This window comes from Octopus bimaculoides, chromosome 3, assembly GCF_046866305.1.
Source record: "Octopus bimaculoides isolate indiv1 chromosome 3, ASM4686630v1, whole genome shotgun sequence".
In the NCBI taxonomy this organism is placed as follows: domain Eukaryota; kingdom Metazoa; phylum Mollusca; class Cephalopoda; order Octopoda; family Octopodidae; genus Octopus; species Octopus bimaculoides.
The window spans coordinates 47859365-47880951 of record NC_142930.1 but is presented as its reverse complement, the minus strand read 5'-3'; the positions used below and the strand labels follow the sequence as shown (position 1 = coordinate 47880951).

General features: G+C 38.4%; 1 protein-coding gene across 1 annotated transcript in view; it reads right to left on the bottom strand.

The window, feature by feature from the left end:
• The window catches only part of LOC149136521 (uncharacterized), a 27653-nt gene extending 10386 nt beyond the window's left edge, over positions 1–17267 (bottom strand). The window contains exons 1-2 of the transcript XR_016241022.1: positions 16693–17267; positions 14707–14774 (exon numbers count right to left, since the gene is read on the bottom strand). The gene's annotated coding sequence lies outside the window, so the exon portion shown is untranslated. The remainder of the gene's footprint in view (positions 1–14706; positions 14775–16692) is intronic.
• Positions 17268–21587: the final 4320 nt, after the last annotated feature.

Sequence of the window (21587 nt, the reverse complement as noted above, 5' to 3'; positions counted from 1 at the left end):
TGGGATAATATCTTACAGCTGTTTCAACCAAGAGGAAAAATACCTCATTCTACCTCTATCCCTCCAGTGGACTGAAGTAATTAGTAGATAAAATTGAGGTACTTGGATGTCTCTCTAGGCTTCGTCAGAGATTTTAGAAAGTACATAAGGTTAAGTTCTAAATATAAATACACACATATATACATACTTTTACATATACATACATATACATAAATATACATAAAAACATATACCTACACTTAAATGTACATACATAAATGCATGTATATGCATACAAATGAATCAATTAAATTATCATTATTATTAGATGCATTATATTATTCATATTAGATAAAATATAAACAGAGGTATGAGAAAGTTATAAGAGGAGTAGTATTGTAATTTATAAAATCAATATATCTTAAAATTATTTTAGTTATGCAAGAATGAAACTGTGTATGCATGACGAGCACACATATATATACACACATACACATACATACATACATATTATATTATATATATATATATATATATATATATATATATATATATATATATCCGTACAAACATGCTCATAGGTACATACATATTAGATGTGTTTAGAAGGGAGGATTAATGCAGTAGTTCGTATCAGTATAATTATATCATATAATTATAACAATAATACACAAACTTATATATATTTACATATAAACATGTGATATGTTTCTTTCTCCGTTATGTTTTTCTTTATGGAGTAGTTGAAATCCTGCGGGAAGTGGAGAGGGGTTATTTTTGTTCAGTCACGTATTCTAAATTGGTCATCTATTGTTTTGAAAGGCCTTGACTTTGTTATGGTTGGTTAATTGATAACCGATAAAATTAAACAAATTAGGCAAATATATATATATATATATATATATATATACTTTACCCTCACCCATTTATTACACTTGGTAATGTAATTGCCATGCAATGAAAAAAACACTTGTGTATTTATAATTGGGTATTCTGCCAGCAGTATACTGGATAGATGTTATCCCTTAGTTGGTTGGATTCACAACCTCTAACTTCCTTGGATTTATATATATATATATATATATATATATATATATATATATATATATATATATACATACAAACACATATCCATATATATATACACACACACATACATACAAATATATACTTTTATGTTTGTGCCTACGTGTTTATGTGTGTGCGTCTGTGTCTGTGTGTTTATATATATTTCTCTTATTCTACCTTTGTCGCTGTACCTCTTCTCTTTATCTGATACTCTTGACAAACATTTTTTATCCATACGCATGCACACACTCTCACCCCACCCTATACACTAGCACATACACAACATTTCCTTGATAAGATCGACACATCAGTCAACTGAACAGCTTTCATATGAGATGTATTTGGCAAATATGCATGGTTAAGTTGGACAATAGAGTAAAGAATAGCACTATCTTGGAAACGTGTTGAATGCCCAATATAGAAGCATTCCTGATCTAGTATCAGGTGCGATCTTTCGCATAATAATGGTCTTATGCCAAAACAAATCATTTATTCGTGCGCAGTGAGAGCTAGCAGTGACATTCATGAGGCAGTGTGCCGAATGACATCGCTGTTTACTTGCTTACAGCAATGGGGCAATGTATCATACGCAATATTTCGAGCTGCACAGGCACTTCAAAAATCGGAATAATGCTCCTGGAAGACAATGAGCGACCTGGAAGACCTGCCACGAGCGTCAACCCCGGTAATGTGGTATTGTTCATCGAGAATTCGTCCCCCTCCAGGTCCAGACAGTCAATCGAGAGTTCTACTGCGACGTTTTGAAGCGTCTGGGAGAGAACATTCGACGAAAGCGACTGGATATGTGGCGCGCGAGGAATTGGATTCTTTATGACGACGATACACTCAGTCACCGAGTTCCCCTCACTCGTAAGTTTCTCTCACCAAAAACAACATGCTATCACTTTCGCACCCGCCCTATTCGCCAGAGTTAGCACCTGCGGACTTCCATCACTTTTCCAAGATAGAAATGCAACTCAACGGTCGCTGTTTTAACACCATTGTTGAGTTCCAGAGCAAATCGCTGAAGGTCCTCGTCTTGCTTACAGAAAACGAATTCTAGGTCGAATCCCCAAAGTGGCACGTATACTGAGACCGGTGTATTGCTGCGCAAGGTGACTATTTCGAAGGAGATGATGTTAAAACTCAGGTAAATAAGTTTTTTTTTTATTAAACATAACTAATCTGGGAACCTTCCGAAACCTCTTTGTAATATAAACAAAATATTTGTGTAACTTTTTCAACAAGAAATTGCAGAACCGTCTTTTTCAGCCAGAAGAATAAAGCTTCTCTCTCCACCATCATCATTGCCACCACATCACTCTACTGCTTCTACACTACTACCAACCCATTACAGTCACTACCCCCCTCTTCCATTACACCAATGTCAATACGTCGTTAGCACACGATGTCACTCCCCACGCCACGAACCCCCCACGTTCACTTAAATATCACTGTACTTTGCCCTCCACACACACTATGCCATCACTAGATGATACCATGCACCGTACTGCCATACCATCGTATGCCACCATTATTTACCAAACGCCCACTTCAATCGATTACATCGTACGACACCGCCACCACCACCACCATCACCGTCATCGTCGTCGTCGCCATCACCACCAGCAGCAGCAGCACCACCACCACCATCACCATCGTCGTCAACGTCATCATCATCATCATTATCATTGTCATCATCACCATCACCACCACCACCACCATCGTCATCATCATCGTCGTCATCATTATCATCATCATCATTATCATCATCACCGTCATCATCATCACCACCACCACCACCATCGTCATCATCATCATCACCACCACCATCGTCATCATCATCATCATCACCGTCATCATCACCACCACCACCACCACTACCACCACCACCACCATCATCATCATCATCGTCATCATCAACAACTACAACCAACTGTGTGAATGCTGTTCTACAGTAGTAGTTCACTGTAATGTAGTATTAGCAATGTTGGAAGTAATGTACGGCGGAGATTTGTAAGAATGAGTGTTATTAGAAGCTAATTAGTACCCAAATAAGATGCGAGTAATAAACACTATAAGAGATGTGTTATGATACCGCATCATTTCATCTAGATAATAGAATCTCAGGGAGGACACTCTCTCATTTATACAGCCTTCGTACAAACTGCTTGCTTTCTATAGCAGAAGCGTGTTCTGGCTGCCTTCCGTTACCATGGTGATCGGTAAATTCTCTGCTATCGTCCAACATGTTTTTATGTTGGTAATTTCTCTGAGATCGGTATATCTCTTTTTTTTTTGCTTTGTTTTGGTTTCTTTTTGTTTTTTTTTGTTGTTGTTATTTTATTTCGGGAAGGTGGACGTCATCGATGATGATGATGAGGTGATGATGATGGTGATGATGATGATGATGATGATGACGATGGTGATGGTGATGATGATGAGGAGGAGGAGGAGGAAGAGGAGGATGATGAGGATGAGGATGAGGATGATGATGATGATGACGATGATGATGATGATGGTGATGATGATGAGGAGGAGGATGATGATGATGATGATGAAAAGGAGGAGGATGATGATGATGATGATGAGGATGATGATAATGATGATGATAATGATGATGAGGATGATGAGGATGATGATGATGATGATGGCAATGTTGTTTTGTGTTACTGATCGTGGTGCTGTTCATGATGCTGACTGATAGTGCTGATTTTCTTTTGTTGTTGTTGTAGTGTTGCTGCTGCTGCTGCTACTGCCGCTACTGCTGCTGGTTTCAATAGTCTTGTGGTTTCGACGATGGCTTTGTTGTTGTGGTTGTTTAGCTTCAGGTCAACCCTAATCGAGCAGATCTATGTTCGAAGTCTTTCCAAACGTGACCTTCCCATATTTTTTAGAGTTGCCTAGGAATACACAATCTAAGGTGTCCTTCCCCTTTTTAAAGAGACGTAGGAAATGTAGAAACTCCCCTATTGATTTGGGTATTATTGTTTAACTACAGGTTAGCCTTATTCGAGCAGATCTATACTCAAAGCCTTCCACCCGTACCAATCCTGACGTTCTCTATATATGTATGACTACAGTCCCTAATATACACTTTCTTTTGTAAGATAGATGTTGGCACTCCGTCGATTACGACGTCGAGGGTTCCAGTTGATCCAATCAACGGAACAGCCTGCTCGTGAAATTAACGTGCAAGTGGCTGAGCACTCCACAGATACATGCACCCTTAACGTAGTTCTCGGGGATATTCAGCGTGACAGTGTGACAAGGCTGACCCTTTGAATTACAGGCACAACAGAAACAGGAAGTAAGAGTGAGAGAAAGTTGTGGTGGAAGAGTACAGCAAGGTTCGCCACCATCCCCTGCCGGAGCCTCGTGGAGCTTTAGGTGTTTTCGCTCAATAAACACTCACAACGCCCGGTCTGGAAATCGAAACCGCGATCCTATAATTGCGAGTCCGCTGCCCTAACCACCGGGCCATTGCGCCTCCTGTAAGATAGTAGAATGCGATTTAACGGAAATTTGGTTACAGTTTCAACAAGGCAAGCTGCCTTTTTTATTGTTGTTGGGAGTGATGGTCTTCGCTGGAACGGCGTTTGCAGTAGGTAATAGTGTAGATAGCGTTGTGGTTGATGTTGATGATGTTAGTTTTCTGTAGCTGAACCTCGATTTAGCAAATCTGTAATCAAAAGCATTCTGGCGTTGACACAACGTCTTTTACTGAGGTGACATATCTGTTATTTTTTAAAGAAGGTAGAGTGAAATTTTGACTGCAATTTCTAGCAGGTCAAGGAAATATGTAGAACAGTCTTGGGCAAACTGCGGCTCGCAATCCACCTTCGGCCCACAGAGATTTCTAAATGGCAACGTCTAATTTCACTAGAAAAATAACATCTATTAAAATGCTTTCAGTGGTGCAGCTCGCCTGATGATGAGCCATGTCTCATGTGACCCACTTCTGGAAAAAGGTTGCCCATGCCTGATATAGAAGGGGCATGTGGCATAGTGGTTAGGGTGTTGGACATATGATTGTAAGATTGTGGTTTCCATTTCTGGACTGGGCGACGCGTTGTGTTCTTGAGCAAAACATTTCATTTCACGTTGCTCCAGTCCACTCAGCTGGCAAAAATGAGTAATCCTGCGACGGACTGGCGTCCCGTCAAGGTGGGGAATATATGCACCATGAAACTGGAAAACTGGCTCTTATGAGTCGGTATAATGCGAGAAGGTAACTAACTTTATATGCTTTACTTATGTGTGTGTGTGGAGGCGCAATGGCCCAGTGGTTAGGGCAGCGGACTCGCGGTCATAGGATCGCGGTTTCGATTCCCAGACCGGGCGTTGTGAGTGTTTATTAAGCGAAAACACCTAAAGCTCCACGAGGCTCCGGCAGGGTATGGTGACGAACCCTGCTGTACTCTTTCACCACAACTTTCTCTCACTCTTACTTCCTGTTTCTGTTGTGCCTGTAATTCAAAGGGTCATCCTTGTCACACCGTGTCACGCTGAATATCCCCGAGAACTACGTTAAGGGTACACGTGTCTGTGGAGTGCTCAGCTACTTGCACGTTAATTTCACGAGCAGGCTGTTCCGTTGATCGGATCGACTGGAACCCTCGACGTCGTAAGCGACGGAGTGCCAACAACAACATGCTTTATATAGAAGCTTCTTTGTTAGATTTGTTTAGCACCCGGTCAGCCCTGCATAAGCAGACATACAAATGAAAAGTATTCCAGTAAGGACTTTCCCGTCTTTTTGTAATCCAGGAGGTATATTATCCACTGAGTTATTTTACAGGGTTATTTTGTAAAAAGGGTATCATGATTGCTATTCCCACTGGAGGTTTGCTTTTTTGGTGGGGTAATATATTTGGCTTGGAGGAAGATGTTTCCACTATTTGCTTGGCTCTCTGAGACCAGTAAGACTGATGTGATCAATGTTCGCCTGGCGGCTGCAGGAGTAAGCGTAGATAGGGAATGAGAAGTTAGGGTTTTTGGAAGGAATGAATGAGCGTAGTGGTGGTGAGGGCACTGGAAAGGCAATATGGATAACAATGAGAGAAAAGCCGAGTTAATTTGGAGTGGTAGTAGCAGTGGTGGTTGTCTAGGTTGGTTATGTGCTATTGGTGGGAGTGGGGAAGGCGCATAGCTATGTATGTGGTGGTAATGGTTGTGATAATTGTGGTAGCGGCGGGCATGTAGTTTAGTCTATGGTGGCAGTGATGATGGTGGTAGCTGTTTAGTTGTGTATGTAGCTTTGGTGATGATGGTTATCTAGTTATATATGTGGTGGTAGTTGCTTTCGTAGTAGGGGTGGCTGTAGTATTGACGTTGGTGGTGGAAACTATGTAGCTGTATTCATAGTATTTGCGATGATGGTAGTATCTGCGCAGTTGTGGTGGTGGTGGTAGTAATACTAGTGGCGGTGATGGTGATATAACTGTAATTACATGACAAATGAGATTATGCGATACGAGATAAACAACTTTCTACAGAAATCGTATGAAAATAAAACCGATGAAAATATCTCAAAATATATTTAAGGCTTCCTAAGTGGTGAACGAATTTACAATTGCTGTAAAATTCATAATATTTCCCATTGGCAAATCATTTTAAATAGAGGGAATATGACAAATCATCGAACCTCTTCACCAATTCGGTTTGTCGAGTTCTATTAATATTTTTAAAGAATCTCACTGAGACATGGCATTAGTAGAAAACGGTGTAGTTAATTGAATATACTGGAAATACCTTTATTGAAAGTAGAAGAATAAAAAGGAAAGTTGGGTCTGGTAGGATTTGAATAAGAGAGGTGAGATTAAATACTATAAGGCATTTAGTTCGATGCTCTGCTATTTGATCCACGAAATGTTCCTATCCTTCTTTAATATAAACCTTTCTACTAAAAGCACAAGGCCTGAAATTTTGGAGGAGGAGACTGGCCGATTACATCGACCTCCAATATTTAACTGGTACTTAATTTGTCGACCCCGAAAGGATGAAAGGCAAAGTCGACCTCGATGGAATTTGAACTTAGAACGTAAAGTCGGACGAAATGCTGCTAAGCACTTTGTCCGGTGTGCTAACGATTCTGCCAGCTCGTTGCCTTGCCCTTCCTTAATATAATAAAATCAATTTGCTAATATAAAACAATGTAGTCTTTTAATTGTGGTTATTTGTGATGCTGGTGGTTAAACTCTTGAAAAGTACTGGGCAAAATACTTTCCAGTATTTAGTTATGTCCCCTTTTTTTATATTCTAAGTTAAAATTCTATTGGGTTGGACATTATCTTCCATTACTACGAAATTGATAAAATACGTATCAGTCATATTCTGGGGTCGATTAAATAAATTATACCAGTTATGTCAATGTCAGAAAACAATAATGAAGTGCAAAGGGCATTATACATTCAATAGGCTTCTTGTGATAAAGTTGCAGCAAAACTAAAATAGGTAACTCGTAGCATAGTCATGAACATTTCACTTTCCATTCCTTCACATTTAAAATAGAGAAGTGCGCCAAGTGAAAATTAATATTTGGAGAGTTATGTTTTGTGGTATTCCAGTGACCCGTATTGCAATGTAAGATAAACGTGAGCGTAGTTGGGTTTGCGACACGATTTTAATTTCTGTGTGCAGTTATTTCAGCATTGAGAAAATTATCATTTTTTTCCCGACTGCTATCTCGAGATTTTAGGTAAGAAATCAATAGGTGATTGATTAGTGTAAGACCAGTTAGTGAAGACTAACGAGTCGTTTGATTTATCAGAAGTAGCCGTCAAATACCATTCTAGGCTGCCGTCTTAAAGTAGGAAGGACACACTGGATAATGTAATCTAGGATGTACAAAAATACGGAATAGTCACACTGCTCATAGAGGGCTGAATTTGAACTGGATAACAGTTATAGCAAGAGTGTTTTTTCAGAGACTAGCATGACTATTGTATGGATTATATATTTCAGATATTTTAGTGTAAAGAGACTGATATACAAACAGCCTTCGACATACAGTAAAAATCAGATGGAAATCTAGTGATAACAGAATATTTAACTTCAGGAACAAAAGTGAATAGAGACAAGCCCAATTTCTAAAACATGTATAATGTAGTGTAAAATATAGATATGAATGTATTTATCAAAGCTGGGCTTAATATGAATAGCACCCAAAGCTTAACTCCTATCGCAGACGTTCAGAGTTGGAATTATACAACATTGAAATTCTGCCACGAGACCAATATCTTCAGATGTATTAAGAGTTGACCTAAGTAATAATTATAATAGCTTTGTATCAAATAACTAACCTCATGCGAGCTTTTACTTTAAGCGAGTCTAGACAAAGTATAAATACAGCCCTCCTCAGAAAATTGAAATTGTCTTCTCGTCACTTCACACAAATATATTTCATAAATACAACTCTCTCTCCACTTATATCAATAAATTAGCGAACAAGAAACTTGCAGCACATATAAAAAGAAGAAAATATTGCATGGTGGACATTGGTCAAAATGTCCGATATAATATAGGAATGCTTAGAAGTGTAACATGATAAATATTGACAGACCACATAGCACTGACATTGTTGAAGATATCTTAAAGCATTTCACTGATAAACATTCTTCGTTAAAACTGACATCATCATTATAAATATGAGAGAACTCATATATAGTATTTATATCTCAAATGTCTTATCTAGCGATAGAGAATGATTTTTTTTTCTTTAATGGCCAAGGTGAATTGGCAAAGTCGTTAGAGCGTCAGACACGAGTCCCTTGCTGTATTTCTTTCGGCTTTCTGCGTTTTGTATTCAAATCACACAGAGGTCGACTTTACCATTTATCCTTCCGAAGTCGATAAATAAAGTACCATTCTTGAGCGATGGATCACAACAGTTGTTAGCACGTTGGGTCGAAATTGCGTTATCTGTTCCAGCTCTTTGCGTTCCAATTTCAACAATTCCACTAAATCCTATCAATATAGTAAACTTACTGTGAAGTACTGTCACTGAGTGCAATATAAACAAAAACTACTAATGATACTGTTAAGTGACTACAACTCTTATCACATAGACTAATGTGGCGTGAGTTCACGAGGGCCTTATGTATTTAGAAAGTGCAGAAAAAATGACCCTAACAGTTTCTTAGGAGTTAAAAAGACTGTATGAAAGTAAAATACTTCAATAGAAAGTAAAATATAACTGTTCTGTATTTCGTTAAAGTATATACAACTATGACTGCCTATCTGTTTTCAATTGGTATTGTTGTATACGACATTTTAGTGAAGTGACAGGAACCGTAGTGATTCAGACTAAAAGTTAAATTCTACGAAATCGATTTTGTTCACATTCACTTTTTCAGGACCGACCCATAAGTTAAGTACCAATGAAACACCACCAGTTGTCTCAGAGTGTCTAGAGCTATCAACTCTGTTGTAAGCATCCGTGCCAGATCTCCTGCCCGAGAACAACTTCTACCTTTCCTCGTCAATAAGAAACACCGAAATGTGTGCTGGTCTTCCTTCTCTGACTAGGCCAGTGAAACAATTGATTTTGTTACTCCCTCATAATAGCCCTAACTGCACATTAGCCTGCAACAAACAAACATAAACAGAAACGAAAACAAACAAAGCGAATTATCCTGCAAGTGACAAATGCCTGTTTGAGTGTCGTCAATAACTTTGGCCATTCCTGTCTTTCCTGTAAGTGCTTATTATGTTTAATTATGACTAATAGTAAGTTTGTTTGTATTTTTTATCATTAAAATCTTTTTTTCGTTTTATTTTGAGTTCAAATCCTGCTAAGTTCACGGCATTAGGTAAGTGTGTTAAGTGACTACTACTCTTATCACAAAGAACACATTGTTATACACATACACGTCATTATTATATATTTGCCATAAGCTAACCCCATATAACTAGACTTCCGCGTGTACTTGAAGATAAACTTCATTTTGATAGAGTTAGAACTAGCATTAGAGAATTCCGAAAATCACAGATTAATGGAAAAAGTAATGTTTTAAAATAGCGTATACAATATTATGGTCATGTGTCAGGATTGAAGGACATTAAGAACGTCTATAGAGGACTGAAATACATTATGGAGATGTTTGTATGTATGTATGTATGTATGGGTATTTAGGGGATTGGTAGGTATTAGGTAGTATATAGGAGATTGAAGTAGATTGTGTTGAAGTAATAGGTAACTGAAAGAGATTATGATGTCACTAATCATTTTATTCAATCGAAAGCAAGGAGGGCTGAATTATACTACAAGGAGATTCAAACTTCAGTCACCGTTAAAAAACGATATGAATGAAGAAAAAGAGCTGTTGCCAATTTTGGTTGGAACCTGAGGTTCTATGTTTTAAGGGAAGACATAGAAAGTTTAGTTGTCGCGATCATATTTTCATGGGAGTTGGAACAACATATATGAAATAAATTTGCATGAAGCGGAAATTGAAACTTGGTCTCCATCTCCACTCACCGGTTACTTAACTGTGAGCACTATATACTGGTTTCAAATTTTGGCTCATGGTCAGCAAACTCGGGAGAGGGGATAAGTCAATTACATCGTCTGACTGACAAGTTGCCAAATCTAGTCCACGTACATGCTATTTTTTTCTCTGTATCTCTTCCACCGCTACTATTTAGGCTTCTTTGCCTCTTCTCCGATTGTTTCTCAAACTGCATAAACCCATTTTTGCTCATCTAATCATAACTAAAATGTCTCCTCCTCCACAACCCTACATGGTTCTATACCTACCTCATCAGAACCTTAGTTTTTTGCAATTCTTTATACACTCACGTTTTCTTACAGATGTAAACTTACATTCCAAACTGAACATCAATCACATGAATTTCGTCACTCTGGAGAGACTTATGAAACTTGAGGATACCGTCACTGTTTGGGTAACGAGTGAAACACTTGTATAACTTAATATTTTATCTTCCCAGAGTTGATAAATATGTCAGTAGTATGCTGTTATCGATGCGGTCGACTATATCCTTTCTCTGTGTGCGGTCTTGTATCACAATTACAAATCAGTATTAATCCCATCGTAAAATTGCAACTGATAGAATTATAAATGACTCACAAATGGTTAGTATCCAATCGATAAAATTTTAATGAGCCCATGGCTAAGAAATTTAATTCGCTGTAATTTTGTACTCCTGGCTGTAAATAAGTACCGTGTACAATGAGTTCACAACCTATACAGATAGTTTGATCAAGATATTTAATTTTACGTAACTCACTTCGTCCACTTGTGATTAATACGTGATAGATCTGAAAACATTGCCTGTGATAGACCGAGATCGTATCTAGGTGGATACCCATCTCTTTGTCTTTAGTCATGCAGCTAAATGCTATATAATCCACCATGTTTGGACGGGTCATTTATCATTAGAGTGATGGAAGAGCAGTAGAAACGGTAGTGTCGTATTAATTGTTTTACAATATTCATCTTATTTTTCTATATGCTGGAGGCAAATTTTGTCGAGATCACCTTTGTCTTTATTCTTTCCATGATCAATAATATAAGTATCATAAATATAGTGAGGGCAGCTGAAAATCTTATACTCCTTTTTACGAGGATTTAACCTGTTGTGAATGAAGCCAGTATTTTAGATAGCTGATGTGTTTGTTGGTAAAAGGAAGATTCTTTCTAAAATATCGTTTTTGTTTTTCGGCAGAACTGAAATATTTCATTCAGTCGTCGAGAAATGTTTTCCTATTTTATGATACGTGAGCCTTACAGCGTAGACATTTATAAATGTTTTCATAAAATTTGTAAAGTAACGAAATGTAAGTAAATTTCTTTTTTAATCGAAAGTTTCTTTATATATAAAAAAAAAGCATTGTATTCATTGTTATCAAGTCAATATCAGTTAATAAATATCAATTGTACATAAGTAGGGCAAAGTTGTTCCACTCTCTAAACACATATCAATCAACAAATGGTGGCATAGATTTTGTTGTACATCACATCCGATATTGCTATTGTACATTAACGATAGATGACAGGATCATAATATTTAGATCAATGTTCTGTTAACAACCGTTTGGCAGAATCTCCATAAAAACTTACCATTCAGTTATTTTTCGTTGCTTTTTCTCATCACGACTTCCTCTCTTTTGGCTTGGAAAACAAAAGTACTTCAATGAGGTTCTCACTAATAAAGAATTATTATTTTCGATTATTATTGTTTTCTCATATTTATTATTTATGAGTGACATCTGCCGTGCAGATCATTTGCTGTTGAGCTGAATTTGTAACCTGGTTTTACTTGTTGAATTATATTGTATTTTATTTTACTTATAATGTTTTGTTCATTTGAAAAACATACAAGTCACGACTTTCTAAACTTTCCCAGTTGAGAAGTTATTACGAACAATTAATTGTTGGTGAATGACACTAGTCGTGAAAACTTTTTGCAAAGTCGAGGTATATCACGGCCACATTTGAGTGATATTGCAAGAGCTGTGTCAGGCAGCTTCTACCTGGTCGAAATCTATGCTGGGTGTCAGTCAGCAAGTCATTCTCTTCAAGGAATGTAATTAATTTCCTTCGGACTATTTGTTCCATGGCTTTGCTGATGTGTGAAATCAGAGAGGTAAGATCAGGTGTATCGTCATAATAAAGAATCCAATTCTTCGTGCGCCACATATCCAGTCGCTTATATATATACACAGGCGTAGGATTGACTGTGTGGTAAGTAGCTTGCTTACGAACCACATGGTTCCGGGTTCAGTTAGACTGCTTGGCGCCATTGGCAAGTGACTTCTACTATAGCCTCGGGCCGACTAAAGCCTTGTGAGTGGGTTTGGTAGACGGAAACATCGTATGTATATATATATATATATATATATATATATATATATATATATATAAATTACATTATATCTTCTGCAATGGGTTTGTAACGGGAAGGTGTTTCCAGGACGGCAATTACAATTAGGTGAATTTTGGGGAATGTGTTCAGGAATAGAGGAGGTGATATCGTCAGAGGAGAGGTTAGAGAAGGGAGTAGAAGATTCTAGATTATTAGTATTATTAACGTTATAATTACCATCATTGTAATTATTACTATTGTTGTTATTAATTGTACTATTAGTAAGGGTGGTAGAGATTGTGGTGGTGTTCCGGGCAGCGTCAGTAGGATGGGTTGGGTTGTGGTTTATAAAAACATTTATAAATGTCTACGCTGTAAGGCTCACGTATCATTTCATTGACAACAGGTTAAATCCTCGTAAAAAGGAGTATAAGATTTTCAGCTGTCCTCACTATATTTATGATACTTATATTATTGATCATGGAAAGAATAATGTGGTCTAATGTAAGGGTGTCTGCGCTGGAGCTGTGTGTGTATTGAGTGTTCGTATGACTAAAGTTGTAATTATGTGAGTTTTTTTATAGTAAAGAGAAAGCTTTTGCTACAATAGATTCAAAGTTGGGTGGGGTAGAATAAGATAGTTTCAAGGTGGATAGATTGAAGATAGAATTATATTTATGTTGCCGCGGAAAGTTAGAGTCTAGTATTTTAAAGAAGGATTTAGCTAAGTTCTTAACGTTAAGTGAGAATGGGGGTGTGTACCACAGAATAGAGTACTAATAATAGAATACTAATAATCTAGAATCTTCTAACCCCTTCTCTAACCTCTCCTCTGACGATATTATCTCCTCTATTCTTGAACACATTCCCCAAAATTCACCTAATTGCAACTGCCGTCGTGGAACCATCTGCCCATAACAAACCCATTGCAGAAGATATAATGTAATTTACAAATGCACTGTCCTTAGTCTATTATACAACTCTACAACCATATACCAAAAATTTTAAGCAACGATATGCCGCTCACCTCCATTCTTTTAGATACGATAAACATAGTAAATCTACAACACTCGCCAACCACATACATCATCTCAAAAATACAAATATACCCTATACTCTATCATGGTCCATACTGGATTCAGGGCTTCCCTACCGAGATCAACGCTCAATCTGCAAGCTTTGCCTGAAGGAGGCACTTCACATATTAAAGCACAACTCTCCAGCACTGCTAAATAAACATAACGAGGCACTAAGCACATGCAACTACCGCTTTTACCACACATTCAAATTCTACCACTAATCCAAATGCCTAAACGTCCATACAGTATACTTCCACAATACCCCTTAGGTAATCCCAATAACCTTATAAATCTATATTTTAACTCCTAATCTCACTCATACTCGAATATCACAACCATCTAATTATATTCGTGTGTATATGAGTGCATGCATATGTGCGTGTATATGTATGTGTGTATGTATGCATGTATGTATGTATGTACCTATATATATAGGTGCAGGCGTGACTGTGTGGCTAGAAGTTGCTTCCTAACAACATGCTTCCAGGCTCAGTCCCACTGCGTGGCACTTTGGGCAAGTGTCTTCTACTGCAGCCTCGGGTCGACCAAAGCCATGTGAATGGATTTGGTGGACGGAAACTGAAAGAGGCCCATCGTGTGTGTGTGTATGTGTATATGTATGTGTGTGTGTGTGTATATATATGTCTGTGTTTGTCTCCCCACCATTACTTGACAACCAATGTTGGTGTGTTTAAGTCTCCGTAACTAGCGGTTCAGCAAAAGAGAACGATAGAGTATGTACTTAGCTTACAAAGAACAAGCCCTGGGGTCGATTCGTTCGACTAAATGTGATGCTCCAGCATAGCCGCGGTCAAATTACTGAAACAAATAAAAAAATAAAGGAATATATATATATACATATATCATAATACATGTATGTGTGTGTTTATATATGTCTGTCGTTAATATAGTGCTTCTGTGGCTACTGAGCTCTATTGACTCTTATTTCTGGCAACGCTAGAAATAATATAGTAACAGTCCCTTAGCACCTGAATATGATCGATTAGTTAGACACAAATATGCAGAGGTGTATTATAGTAGACGTAATATATACCTATATTTGATTAGTATTGTGTTTATCGACAGTCTGAAGGACAAAATCAAAGTTGACATTGGCGGAATTTGAAGCTCAGACGTAAGGGGAAGGTCCGTTGTTAAATACCACAAAGTATGTATTTTTTGCGCTCTTTTAATTTTACTACTGCCCTTCGTAGGTAATTAATAATGATTTCAAATTTTGGCACAAGACCAGCAATTTCAGAGAAGGGATCAAAGTCGATAACATCAACCCCAGTGCTCAACTGATACTTATTTTATCAATTCCCGGAGATGAAAGGCTAAGTCGACCCTGGCGAACTTTGAACTCAGAACGTTAGGTCGGAAGAGATGCCACTAGGCATTTTTGGCCGGCGTGATATAACGGTTCTGCCACCTCACTGCTTTTCTACTATAGGCATAAGACCTGAGATTTGCGAGCAGACTAGTCGATTACATCGACCCTAGTACTCAACTTATACTTATTTTATCAATCCCGAAAAGATGAAAGACAATGTCGCTCTCGGCGGAATTTGAACTCAGAACGAGAAGACGAACGAAATACTGCTATGCGTTGTCCTTGGAGTGCCAACTCGCCGCCTAACAGGTAAAAATAAAATCTTTTAAATTTATTACATATTGTTTTGACCACGTGTAATATCAATATTCATGTATGAATAAAGGCGACCAGCTGGCAGAATCGTAACCACATCGGGCAAAATCCTTAGCAGCATTTCGTCCATCTTCACGTTTAAGTTCAAATTCCGCCAAAGTCGACTTGGCTTTTCATGCGATCGAGATCGACAGAATAAGTAGCCGTTGAACTCTGGGTCGATGTAATCGACCTACCCCTTCCCCAAATTGCTGGCCTTGTGCCTAAATCTGAAACGAATATTTATTTATGAATATAAATAAATAGTAGGCGGCAAACTAGCAAAATCGTTAGCACGCCAGCTCGCCGCCCTTTTTCTTTCTTTCATTCTTCATGTTTTGAGTTCAAATTCTGCCGAGGTCGACTTACACTGGGGTGGATATAATCAACAAGCCCCTTCCCTAAAATTGCTTGCCCTGTGACAAAATTTGAAACCAAATGACTTGTATGTCCACTGATGCAGTATTTTACTTGTTTTCTGATCGTCTTATATCGAATAAATATCTTGTTAACTTTTGCGAAAATTTGAAATTATAAAAGTATATATATATATATATATATATAATATTTACAGTGAGCAAATCATTTCGTGCTAATACCATGAAGTAAGGCGACGAGCTGGCAGAATCGTTAGCACGCCGGGTGAAATGCTTAGCGGTATTTCGTCTGCCGTTACGTTCTGAGTTCAAATTCCGCCGAGGTCGACTTTGTCTTTCATCCTTTCGGGGTCGATAAATTAAGTACCAGTTACGCACTGGAGTCGATGTAATCGACTTAATCCCTTTGTCTGTCCTTGCTTGTTCCCTCTATGTTTAGCCCCTTGCGGGCAATAAAGAAATAAGAATCAGTAGAACGCCGGTCGAAATGCTTAGTGGCATTTCGTTCTGCCGCGGTCGACTTTGCCCTTCATCCTTTCAAAGTCAATAAAATAAATACCAGTTGAGCTCTGGAATCGATTTAATCGACTTACCTCCATCCTCAAATTTGCTGGCCTTGTGCCAAAATTTGAAACGAATCTCATGACGAAGCAAGCAGAATTCGAACACTTACCGAGAAGTAGCTGCTTCCACAGAAAACATTGGTTCGTTGTGTTAAAATCACGGTAGCTCTAGCGAATTTGAAGTCGTAGCAATCATCTCAGCTGCTCTCAAAATGAACCAGTTATACTGTATTAAATCCACGCTGGTTACAATGAAATTTGAATTTAAATCAGGCAGTAAACTAGCTGTTGTTACATTGAAATTAGTCAAATCATGTTAATGAAACTCAAACACGTGAATTTTCTGCAGCCTGCATTATCTCATCTACTCTAAAACATCCATGATATCGGCAGAATGAATAAAAGGAAATCAATTTAAAGTTGAGGTTTAAAGGTTTCCTATTCGGTGATTTGGGGTAGCTCTGCTGAAGGACAATATTGCCTGGCAGACAGTTTTAGTTGTGAGATAGTTATTAGCCAAATGTATGTTTCACTCAAGTACATTTCATTATTGTCTACTGGTGTAATATTCTTTCCAAGTAGTTTATTTCCGAATACGATTCCAGCTAAAGTAGCAGCAATTTCACTCCAAAGTCTTCCTATTTTCTATCACATACTCCCTCACCACCTCTCTCTCCCTCCCTCTTCCCCCTATCTGCCTGCCTCCCTCTTCCCCCCTATCTGCCTCCCTCCCTCTTTCTCCCTCCCTCCCTCCCTCTTTCTCCCTCCCTCCCTCCCTCCCTCTTTCTCCCTCCCTCCCTCCCTCCCTCTTTCTCCCTCCCTCCCTCCCTCTTTCTCCCTCCCTCTTTCTCCCTCCCTCTTCTCTCTTTCTCCCTCCCTCTTCTCTCTTTCTCCCTCCTCTCTCTTTCTCCCTCCTCTCTCTCTAACAAAATACATCTACACGATACCTCTCACAAATATCTTATAATTCATACTCTCACACACAATTCTCATATGTATCCCCCCATCATATTACCCCGCTCTTAACTCCATTCTTTCTATCTCTACTATCATTCAATCTCTCCATTTTTCTCTTTTTCTATCACACACACACACACACACACACAGAGTAACCTCCCCCCTAGCGTATCTTTATCTCTCTCTCTCTCTCTCTCTTTCTCACACCTATCACTCTCTCTTCCTCTTGTTTTTCCTTCCTCCTCCTTCTATTTCTATATTACCCTCTATCTCAATACTCATTTTCTTTTGCTCATCTAATCCCTGAATTTCTCACTAAACCTCATATTTCTCATTACAACATCTTATTTCATAGCTTATCTTGTTAGATTATCGTTATTATTTTATTTGCCGTCGATGAGGGTGATGTTGGAGGCCAGAGAACAAAAAAACACAAAGAAAAAAACAAGCAAAAAGCCAAAAACAAAACAACAACAAAAAAAACTATGACAGCATAAACGAAAATTTCAGAAACAACAATTACATCACCACTAGTCTATAACTAATACTACTACTAATAATTATAACAAACAAACAAAAAACCCCACTGCACCGTTATCTATACTTCATTGTATATACGACTATATTCTCTAGCTTAGTAAATAGTCGACACGTATTTTTGGCTTTATTAATGTTATAGCCACACCTCACAGAGAGCAAGGAGGAGAGAGAGAGCGGGAGAGAGAGAGAGGGGGGGGGGTTACACGAGTACACACACACAGATATACAATATCCCATGAAGAAATACAATATCCCATTTTTTATCACAGACAAGAGTGAGTCGAGATATTGCATCGAAATGTACATAGGTCATTAAACAAGTTTTTACGATGGATTGCGTTATAGCTCTTATTTATTTAAATTGATATATATATATATATATATATATATATATATATATGCCCGCTTACGTTTTGGTATCACGCTATATTTCATGTTGAGAACAATTTAGGTCTTATTAGACACAAGATGTGATCTATTTCTAGCACATTGAATGTCCACGTTAGTGGTCAACGTCATATATAAAAATGTACTTTAATCCCCTGAGATTGCAGATACTGTTTCTGAATCTCTTTGATTCTTTAAATGTGCTAGCTTCCTGGTAATTAATATTAATTAATATATGATTTTTTGCCATATTTTTTAATAATATATTAACCCTTACCGAGTTCTCATACTGGATATATGCGACGCAGTAAATATTCTCTGCAGATCTATTCCTGGAATTATCGCGCCAAAACGAAGACTTTTGAATTTTACCATTAAGCTGTAATTAGCAGAACCATATACACGCGCACCTATGGCGGTGGGCAACTTTGTATGGGGTTCTGATGATTATGGTTCCGTTACAAATCAGGCTGAAGAGAAATAGACGGTCGGTAAGATTGTTAAATTTTGAATTCGGTCCCTGTTTAATAATGTTCCTTTTTCGGTGATTTTAAATGTCTTGCCCGCTTACGTTTTGGTATCACGCTATATTTCATGTTGAGAACAATTTAGGTCTTATTAGACACAAGATGTGATCTATTTCTAGCACATTGAATGTCCTCGTTAGTGGTCAACGTCATATATAAAATATATATATATATATATATATATATATTTATAAAGTTGTAGTATATTGTCAACTTAATGTGACAATTCCAATAAGGGAATACACTACTGCTGTTTAGCCCAAGGAAGCTGGACCGCTTCCTGTCGGCCTTGACACAATTACTGTGTCCTTAAGTTTGTGAAGGGGAGACAAGCTCCCCCACCCAGCCTAGCCAGCACTCAGCGGTCCAGCTTCCTAGGGCTAAACAGCAGTAGTGTATTCCCTTATTTGGATTGTCACATTAAGTTGACAATATACTACAACTTTGTCGCTCCACTACTGCTTAAATCTCTCTGAGAGATTTAGAAATATTATATTTCTAATTTTGCTGATCAGTGAATGAACTTCACTATGATTTACATAAGTTTGTGAAGGAGAGACAGACCTCTCTATCCAGCTAGCAAGCTACTTCCGGCTCGTCGTACTGCTTTGAATTGCTTCTGCCTAGTTTAGTGAGTTGTTTCTGTCCTTTTTGTTGCTGTTTGGTGTGATTTTTGTCAAGTTTCAACTGTTGTTCCTGTGGAATTGCGCCCTGCGGGGCAAAAATTTTCTTTTTTGCTGCTCTCTTTTAGAGAGATAGCAAACTACCATCGTGTAAAACGAAAACTTTTTCAATATGGATAACGAAATGACCTTTCTACTGTGTGATGAGGACTTTCCTCTTTTACAAGAAGAAATTTGTTTCAATAATACACAAGTATTTCAAGTAGACCCAGAAGTAACCAAGGAAGAGAAAAAGGCCAGCAGTTTTTCTTCCGCCGTAGGCGGACAATTTGAAGCAATGGAGGTGATACCCGAACAGTGGTACAAGTACAGAAACCTAATAAGGAAAACAGACGACATAACAAGGTTAATACCGCCAAAGGAAACTATCCAAGAGTTGGCGGTAAGAACCGTTATCTACAAAGTGTACAATTGCAAAGAAAGGCGCATCATGATGATGAAAACGGATGCAATTGAAAAGTGTCTTGCCCCTGTGTGGGAAAAAATAAAATATGTCGGTAGAGGGCCTCGAAATGCTACAGTAGAGGCCCAATTCGAATCCGCAGAAATTGCGAAAGTAGTATCAACACAAACGTTGAAAACCGAAGAGGTAATGCTCTTACCCACATACCTGGGTCGGAGAACTGCGAAAATCACAATAGAAGACATTCCACCCGGGTATGACGTAAACTGGTTGGTAGAAGCTTTAATTTACGACGTGGAGGATCAAGTGGAAGTACTCACAATGAGAAGAAGGAACGCACTCAATTGGAAGGGGCAGGCGCTAGAGCTTATAGTTCTAGCGTCAAACGATACCCTCGAGACCAGACCAGACAGGATATTTATAGGGGAAGGTCTCAGTGCAAGAGTGTCGGTGGAGGGACGGAGGCCCAGATGTTTTAAATGTGGAGAAAAGGGCCACGTGCGCTCCGAATGTGTAAAAATAAAAAAACCGAACCAAAAAAAAGAAGTCCCTCCCCAAAGGGAGAAAGAAATACCGGAGAAAACTGAACTTAAAAAAGATGACAAACAAGGAAAAACGAAAACACCGGAAGTCGTAATAGAAAAAGGAAAAAGTAAGGAAGAAGCGGAGTTTGAAGTTGCCAAAAACAAAAGGAAAAAACCCATTGGCCCAGACTCCCCTCCCCCTACAAGAAAAAAAGAAAAAACGCAAAACATACAAGAAAAAATACCCTCGTTCACTCCCAAATTGAAACCCGCTCCTAAACCCCCGCAAGAAAGAATTGTTTCGTACTCCATCAAAAACGAAGTATTACACGAACTAATAACAAAAAAAAACTATACGATAATGGGACCGATTGAAGGTAAACCGCCGCACATACGGTTGGCGAGAATAAGTGCCGAACACTACGAACAATTCAAACGGAGATATGCTGACGATATTTTTGATGTGAGTCAGCATGTCGTGAAAGAAAAAATTATTTTAAAACCAACGGCTACACCAGTCATAGAAGATACCGGAGGAGGGGACGATGCAAGTCGTGAAACCCCTCCTGCAAAGGTAATGTAAACTTTTTTTCATGGAAGTTAAGATAGGGTGTATAAATGTTCGTGGCCTGGGGTCCAAATGGAAGCAGACATGCCTCCTAGACGACCTCAGGTCGCGAAAGATAGATATATGTGTGGTGACTGAGTCCAAGCTGAACGGCCCGCAGGCGTTCTCACCTCTTCTTAATGATTACGAGAAAGTTATTTCTCCGAGTCAAGGAGGGAGTGGGGGCGTTGTGGTACTGTTCAAAAAAAGCTTGGATGTACAGGTAAGTGCAGTCTTTCTAGACCCAGAAGGTAGGCTGGTCGTTCTGGATGTGACACACGCGAATAAGCAGTCTTTCAGGTTGGTAGCACTATATGCTCCGCAAGAAAATAGACAAACGGTTTTTTTTCGAGATTTGGAAAATTTCCTAGCGACGT